General features: G+C 35.6%; 1 pseudogene across 1 annotated transcript; it reads right to left on the bottom strand.

Moving 5' to 3' along the window:
• Positions 1 to 99: 99 nt before the first annotated feature.
• On the bottom strand, positions 100 to 1,355 carry LOC146160753 (uncharacterized; annotated as a pseudogene). Its single transcript, XR_014494672.1, has 3 exons — positions 1,043 to 1,355; positions 504 to 635; positions 100 to 242 (listed from the first exon to the last, which is right to left on the bottom strand). The product of XR_014494672.1 is annotated as an uncharacterized LOC146160753 (transcript).
• Positions 1,356 to 8,257: the final 6,902 nt, after the last annotated feature.

Genomic DNA, 8,257 nt, shown 5'->3' with positions numbered 1-8,257 from the left:
AACAAAACTTGCAAGCCATTTGAGCGACATTCAGCCATTATAACCACAGATGTTAGCAATAGCTTAGCTCAAACACGATCGCCAAGTGGCATATATTGTTCATTTTTTTTAATTTGTACTTACGTAGGAAGGAACAACGATATCTCCTTTAACGCAGTCGAAACGAACGCCCGGATTGGTATCCAAACACGTGTACTGGCTCGGACAAGGTGTCAAACCGCATCTGCCTTTTCTCGATTTTTCTATGCAGAAAATAAAGAATACAATAATATAAAATAATTTACAAAAAACACTGATTTGGTAGGCATATTTTAAAATATTACGTCCAGTAAATTTTTGTATGCCTAAGTTTAATTTGCTTACAAATGTTGAAACTCCGCTAAAGTCAAAATGTAAAATCTTTGTATTGATGTTGAAAAAATATTTCAAATAAATTTCAGCCATCTTGTGGTTAGTGCAAATGTATAATTTGCGCAAAACATTTAAAGAATAATTTGCAGTACCTCTATCGACGCACGTATCGATTCCTTCAGCCATTCCTGGTGTTTTGTCGTCGTCGCATCCGCAATAAACCCACCCGTTCTTCATTTTAGTGCAAAACGTCGGGTCATATCCGATGTGCCAGAGCGGTTCGACTAATAGGGAAATTAAAAAACAGATTCCTGCAATCTCATTTTGACTTCTTTATGTATTTGGATTTCGTTGCATCTACACGATTTTTATTGAGTTCCATTGGTTTATTTTTTATCGGTGTAGTTAAACCCAGATAAATGAAAGAAAAAATCATATCAGCGCAAGAACCCGATTTTAACCAAAATCAATAGGCCAGCGTGTGTTGATGTTATTTATAGCGTTGGTACCTTCTTCACTAAGATAAGTTTGTCTTGGGAATATCAAATAAATATGAATTACAGTGAAAGCAATACCGAGCATTACGAATCTTAAATATGCCATTGCTTAAAGTTGTGATAATTCTGCGTCAAAAAGTATTCAGAAGATCTTTGCATAACGTGCAAAACAGAAGAAGATCGGCAACTCTTACCACAAGCAGGTATGCCAGCCACCAGAGCGAACCACTCCGAAGCTTCGCAGCTTTTAGGCGTGGTTTGGAAGTCGTCGTCACCCCCTCTTTTCGATGGAATTGAACCGTGCATTCGGTTTGGTCCGTCCCCTGGCTGACCGGCTAAGACCATGACCCGTTCTCCAGCTTTCCTCTGGTCCCTTTCCATTACTCTTCTTATGAATTGTGCGAAACTTCCTCTGGTGTTACCCCCGCCAATTGGTACGCCGTCAACGGAACATAGGCAGATGCAAATGCAGTGAAACAGGAAAGCCAAGTTACTTAACTTTGACATAGTGCGAGAACTTCTAATTCGATAAAGACTACGGCAATTTTCTTGATCTGCAAATTAGTTGGTGAAAACATATTCTATTAACTGTTCTTAAATATAATTCATAAAAATGTAATTTGTAAACCTATATGTATTCTAACGTTGACATAGTATTTTTTATTATATCTAGTCACACTCACTGAACAAACTTAAACGGGAACTGCATTCAAAAACGAAATAACCAGGGCTGTTAATCTATTTAACGTTCAACTTTTAGACTCTCCGAATGCGACGTAATATTATTTTTAACGGTTGGCAATTTAATCTTAACCAATGTTGGCTGCGTCAGTTCTTTTAAATTCTGTTTTTTTTAAGTCATTTCGCTTCTAATTACACATATGTGTTAGGACACATATTTAAAACCAAAGCTGTCGTATAGTCTGAACACCAATACGGGTAAAAGTGACAGCAAGCCTTTTTGCGACAGTCTATATACACTAGCGTATGACAATTACGGTGACACACAACATTCGAGATTACAACGTTGTATTTGAATTTAATCAGCGAATAACAATTAATACAATGACAATAGCCAAACAAGGCATCGATCCAGCTTATCCAAATGGCTTAGCCGTAGATGCTTGCATTATGCGGGATGTTAATCAAACGATAATATTTTTTTAAATCACGTCCTAAATGAACTGCTGTTAAAACATCGGTAAAAAATAGCAAACAACTTTATTGTAAATAGTTGGTCTATTCTATCTGCTGCCTGTTACCGTATACCTGTAGTTTACCGTTTTGCTCCTTCTCGGGCGCTGCTTAAATTTAAGGAAAACATCTTTATGCACGAGACGAACCGCATGCTTACTACCGTCTTTTCGCAATTCCTTATAAACGCGAACCGAACGAAGCGAAAGTAACTCACAAAAAAATTAATTGACAGCCGTGGAATCTTCGCGCCACGGTCTTACTATTGCATCGAATAACTTGTTTGGTCTTTGAAAGCCGTGGGATAAAGTGCGAGTGTGTACAAGCGCAATATGTTGGCGCTAATAGCCATAACACCGACGCCTCATGAATATTCAAAAACGTAATCGCTGTCGCCTAATTATTGTAAATAGCGTAACAATTGGTAAATCACGTTCGAATGGCTTTTACCGAGAAGGTGTTGAACTAAGGAGGAACCGCCACTTCTATTACGTTTACCTCACTGTATTACACGCCAACGTGAATAGGAACAAATCATAAGAATACAAACTCATATTTTTTTTGGATACGTTTGGCCTGCGCTGAGGATGCTACAAGTTTGCCCGAGCACTATTAACCTGGTTCGAGTATCGCTCTTTCTTCAATTCTTTTAATTTTTTCAGTATGTGTGCGAATTCATCCCAAGCATACCGTATACTTATAGTTTTAAAAGGTTTTGTACTTAAATTACCCTAAGTCGAAATTTATTTTTTAACCAAAAACGCCAATGTGTCATAACAATACTTTATTAACGGCGTTTTTTTATATTTTATTTAGTTATGTAACATATTGAAAATCTCTTTTTCCTCCATTGATGGTCAATAAATGTTGCAAAAGGTATACGCTGATGGGCCCAAGACAATCAAGGGACATTTTTTTTAACTTTTGGCGGTTCACGTTGTCAGTTCTTTCTGGCAAACATGATGTGTGGGTAGAAACTTCGTTTAGAACTAAATATGTCGGCAGTATACCCTTTTCATCTATTATATTTTCCCGTACTTTAACATTATATCCAACAACAGGGCTTCATAACCCTTTTCAGTTCGCGATCCAGTTTTAATGCAAGTTTTATTGTGCGACTTACAATAAGATAAAACCTGCATCTTTATTACTGGCGTACGTACTGAAATAGGTAATGCGACACAACACATCTAATTGCTACATATTTGTGATATTGTTGCATAAATGTTACGTAATGGTTATTGGTAATGAAATATTTTCCCGATCTAATATAAAACTGTAACATTTAGAATTGCTTCGCACTGGTTGGGAAGCACTGACCTACATTTCAGTTGTGTTGGTTTAAAACTGTAAAATATTGAAGTTTATACATTAATTACTGAACAAAAACAACAACGTTAATTAAAGTCTTAAAATACCTGTGTAAATAAGTTTGTCCTATAGCGTTCACTAAATAAATGCGTATTAGCTATCTGCTCTCATTAAATTGCAGTTGAACCAAACTTGAATAACTCTGTGCGCGTGCAATTTATATACGCTTGTATGATTGGGCCGCAAACAATAACCGCATTTTAAAAATTTAACAGAAGGGATGAAAGTCAATCCGTCCTTCAATTCTCAAATAATTTGTGGCCTTTCGCTTTGAGCCATATTTAAAACTTTCGCTTTGACACGTAAATTATTCAGACCAGCAAATAATTTAAAAGGTTTGTAAATGTTATATAACCCGTGGTGGCGTGCAATTATTTATTTTAAGAACAGATAACTGTTATCAATTATATCCATGATACAAAACGATTGCAACAAAAACGGAATATGTGTAAATTGCGCACCAACCTATATATGAATTAACTTTGTCTCACTAACATTTTTTACACAAACTCTCACTTGTATGATTTAAAAACATAACCAAAAGCTAACAACTATAATTAACACTTTGTAAAATTTATCGAAAACCAATACACAAAACCAAATACAGTAAATTGGTTTTCACTAAATAAATAAGCGGCGAAAGTCACGATTTTGTCATCCTTATTTTTGTTTAAAGCATTACCGGAGATGTTAAACAGTTTACGACTTATGTATTATTAAAAATATAACTTATTTATGGCGCGTACATCAAACGTCCGTGAACGACCATATTCCCAATTCCCATTCTGCACAATGCATTCCCGCATGGCGAAATTAGAAACAAACCGAAAATTAGTTTTGTGATGAAGCAAGCACCTATGCGGTATGGTTTTAACACATCCAAAGCAATAAGCGTCTGAAATTGGATTACTGTATACCTTTTACAAATAGAGGACGTGTAAGGGGAAAAACATATCGTAACGTAAAGAAACGCTTCCGCTACCAAACGAAGCAGATAAAATATTAATGCGATGGGTAGTTTTAAGATATTGACGAAGTGAGAGGCAATAAACGTTTTGCAAAGACGCTTGTTTTTTTAAAGCATGCGCTACGGTGAAGTTGTCGTTTGAAACTGATTTGACTAAAAGTAGAAAAACTTGAACTTATTGGTTGTTCAAGGATAACATATATACGTAAACTATTATTTTCTAATTTATCCTACCGATAAACATGACATAAACCTTCACAAGGAGTAAACAAAATGCCCATTAACGTTTACGTTGTGTGCCAAACGTAAAATAAACTAGTGGTGCACTGGCTTCCAAAACCCAATGGGTCAATTAATTAAAAAACACACAAATAACACGAGGACAAGTAAAACAGAAAGAGGCATAAAACAAAAATATTTGCAGTAATTTCATGTAGTATGAAAAGTATTGCAGTTTAGAGGTAATTTTTGGTTCAAAGCAATTACATCTTGGAAAAGCAATCAACTACTTTGATATAGTTTTGACAGAAATAGTTTTGCACTGTGTCTGTGTCCAGGGTAAGTATCGGGTATAGAGAGTGGTGAATAGTACTATGCATATATGAAAAACAACACGTTAAACACTTTGTAATTTTAAAGTAACTGAGACCGAAGATAGGGTCGCGTCATGGACAATGTCTGGCCTCATTGCGTTAAAAGATTGAACGATTAAATTCGATGTTTTTCACTTTTACAAAAACAAAAAAGGCTTAAGTGTAGCGATCCGGCCTTTTTTTTTTCATTAATATGCTGGTTCTTACGTGTGGCAGTGTATATCTTAGGAAAAACTCGTTCAATTATTCGACTGTGCTGACCTAAATTTATAAAATATCGCTAAATATCGCAAATCCTAAACTAACAAAATATTGTATTTTCGGTAACCCACTGTCAAATGAAAATCAGCAAATATTACGTTCAAAATAATAAATATTTAGTAAAATATTTACGTTCAATACCGGCACAGAAAATCAATAAAATGTTGCGTCTCCAAAAAACTTCTCGACAAAACTAACGTAAATGTTTAAACCCTGTCGCGAAATATTTTAATGAGAAATTAACCCTTTTAGGGACAGTATATAGGTTTTTGACTACAACCTATACTTAAATACGACCAGTAAAAGTTAAAATAAAACAGCCGATATTTGTTCATATATAGCTTTGCGATTAAATACAAGCTGTAGACACCCATATATATATATATATGGCTTTACAGACCCACTCACAAACAACTTTCATTCCTTTTGTACTGACAACTGACTTAGCCAAATGTTAATGCACATTGTTTAAATTTAAATCCACATTTCGCATTAGCGCTAGATGTAACGAATTTACATAAAAGAAAATGCATTAAGATGTCCATCACGAAAAGCCGTGGCCTTTCTCGTCACTTTAACAAAAGTAACAAAACACAATGAAATCGCGCGCATACAACAATTCCCGCTACTGATTAATCTTTCATAGACTGATAGTGCCAAATAATAGAACAAGGTAATCCATTAATCAAATCGGACAATATAATGAACAGCCGGTCGTCCATAAATGTCTCCCATTATAATTTATTGTCTTTATGTTTCTGTAATAGGCCTACGGAGTATCTTTTGTGCAGCGTGCGTTAACTGCATTATTTAATGACCAGTAGGGGTGGGTAAATGTGGACGATAATGAAACGTAGCACACTTTGTAAAATCTTGCGATTCCATATTGCTGAGAACAGCGAAGTTATACTTTAGTCAATAAAAATTAAAAACCGTTTAGTCAATAAAAATTGAAAAAAAAATTCGCCGGGTGCTACAAAATTTTCTAGCAACATAAGAAAATACCATTTGAAAAAAAATCATACCTTTATCCTGTACATCAGTAGGCCTACACGATGCGCTTTGCCTTGTAAAAAATTAAAAAGATACCTCAAACCTCAGGAGACATAAGGGAAAAAACTTATACCTGAAGAATAGTTTGTAGACGGTAGACCCAATAGCGAGCCGTATTATATGGGCACAGTTAGGAATAGTAAAAATATTCCGAGTTCGAAATATCACTTAGGATCAATTCGCCTTATATATTCTATAACTAGACAACATACCTCACACATAGGCCAGGCTAAACAAAATAATAACCTGTTTTATTATACAAATGTACCCGTATATAGATTAGTGGTGAAAGTAAGCCAGACCGAACGGCGTTTCGGTGAAATAATTTTATGCAGGTGTTTTTACGCTTTATAAGTAAAAAACATTATATTTGAATGCCACGCCATTAGGCAATATTCTTGAAAGTATATTGACACTAATATTCCAGTTGACTATTTGCGTTGGGGTAAAGCGCGAAAAACATTGCGTTTATATGGTTTAATCCTTAGGATGCAACATGAATTTTATCGCATAAAACTTGATTAGGAGCAGCATGCGGCTCGTGAGACGCAGGTTGGCTACCTCTATGAAATAGTCGCCAACCTGCGGTTCCGAAGCTGACTGAGACAGCGAGCTTCTTCAGAAAATTAGCTTTGTTTAATCACAAACATGCTATATTCTATTGTTACAGGCTGTGCATAACCTATATTTTAAATCCTATTCTAACAATACAAACAATTGGAAATAGGTGAGCAAACAATATTATTATGAACCAAACATGTGAAAGAAACAATGCTTTTGTCACCCATGCCCCATTTAGTGATAGTTCCAGCGCCCATTTGCGAATAATGTCCTTGACCTAACGCATTATACCAGTGGTTCTCAAAGTATGGGTCGCGACCCATGTCGCTCTATGGTGATTTAATCCTGCGCAAACGAACTTTTTCTATTTTATTTTTCAAATATTTTCAATTCAATTATAACTGAATTATTGCATCATAAGCTTTTCATGTTGCTTCAAATCTGTAACCTGGATTATTGCATCATAAGTGGTTTTATAAACGTTTAGATCAGGGGTGTGCAACCTTTTATACAGCCGGGCCAAATATGTGAATTCGGATTAGACCACGCGCCACTTGCATATATCTCGTCGACTACCCGTTTTAGTGACTACCACTAAAAGAAAACAGTTTCGTTTTTAGTTTGTTAAGATTCAACGAAAAAGCTTTAAAATCACTTTAACGAGAGTTTTGAATGGCTTGCTTTCCCAACCACAAACATCCCTATCCAGGTTCACTTGAATTTAAGTGCTGGCAACCGGAGGTCTATTCTCCAGGTGACTTTAGTTAGTTCTGAGATGAGGAGATATCGTGAACCCCAGTTTAGAAAAAAATGTTCACACATGTACGTTAAACCGAACAATGCAGTCTTTGAAGTAACAAATTTTCTCAACTGTGAAAAACCAATTTTTATCTTATAACTTCTTTCCGTGCCACTGTCTAGTAGGCCTACTATTTTTTTTTAATATTAAAAGCGCTTTTATACAAAAAGTAAAAACAGTATTATGTTAAAATATCGGAAGTAATTGTTTGTGGTCGTAAGCTGGGATTGTTTTGTATTGCGAATAAGCAATGACAATTGGCTCATTGGCTGTATAACAAATTTGGCTTTTTTGACAATTGGCTGTAATTTTGGGGGGCTTTCGTGCCATTTTTTGTTAGGTCGTGTGCCACATTTGGCACGCGTGCCTCATGTTGGACACCCCTGGTATAGCCATAGCCAACTACAGTAGCTGCTAAGACTGGTGTAAGATTTTAGTTACCAAACAAGTCACGCTGATATTATAAAGAAAAAAATTCAGTTTCACCAATCACACCAAAATAGTATACCGAAACATTTATTCAGCAATGTTCTAAAATATTTCAATTGGGTTAATCATGCAAGTTACTGAGTTGAAGCAACTCTTTATACGCGACCTAGGTTATGAGGAT

Source organism: Ascidiella aspersa, chromosome 3, assembly GCF_963924565.1.
Source record: "Ascidiella aspersa chromosome 3, kaAscAspe10.2, whole genome shotgun sequence".
Lineage (NCBI taxonomy): Eukaryota > Metazoa > Chordata > Ascidiacea > Phlebobranchia > Ascidiidae > Ascidiella > Ascidiella aspersa.
Note: the sequence above shows the minus strand (reverse complement) of the source record. Positions and strands in the feature narration are given on the sequence as shown.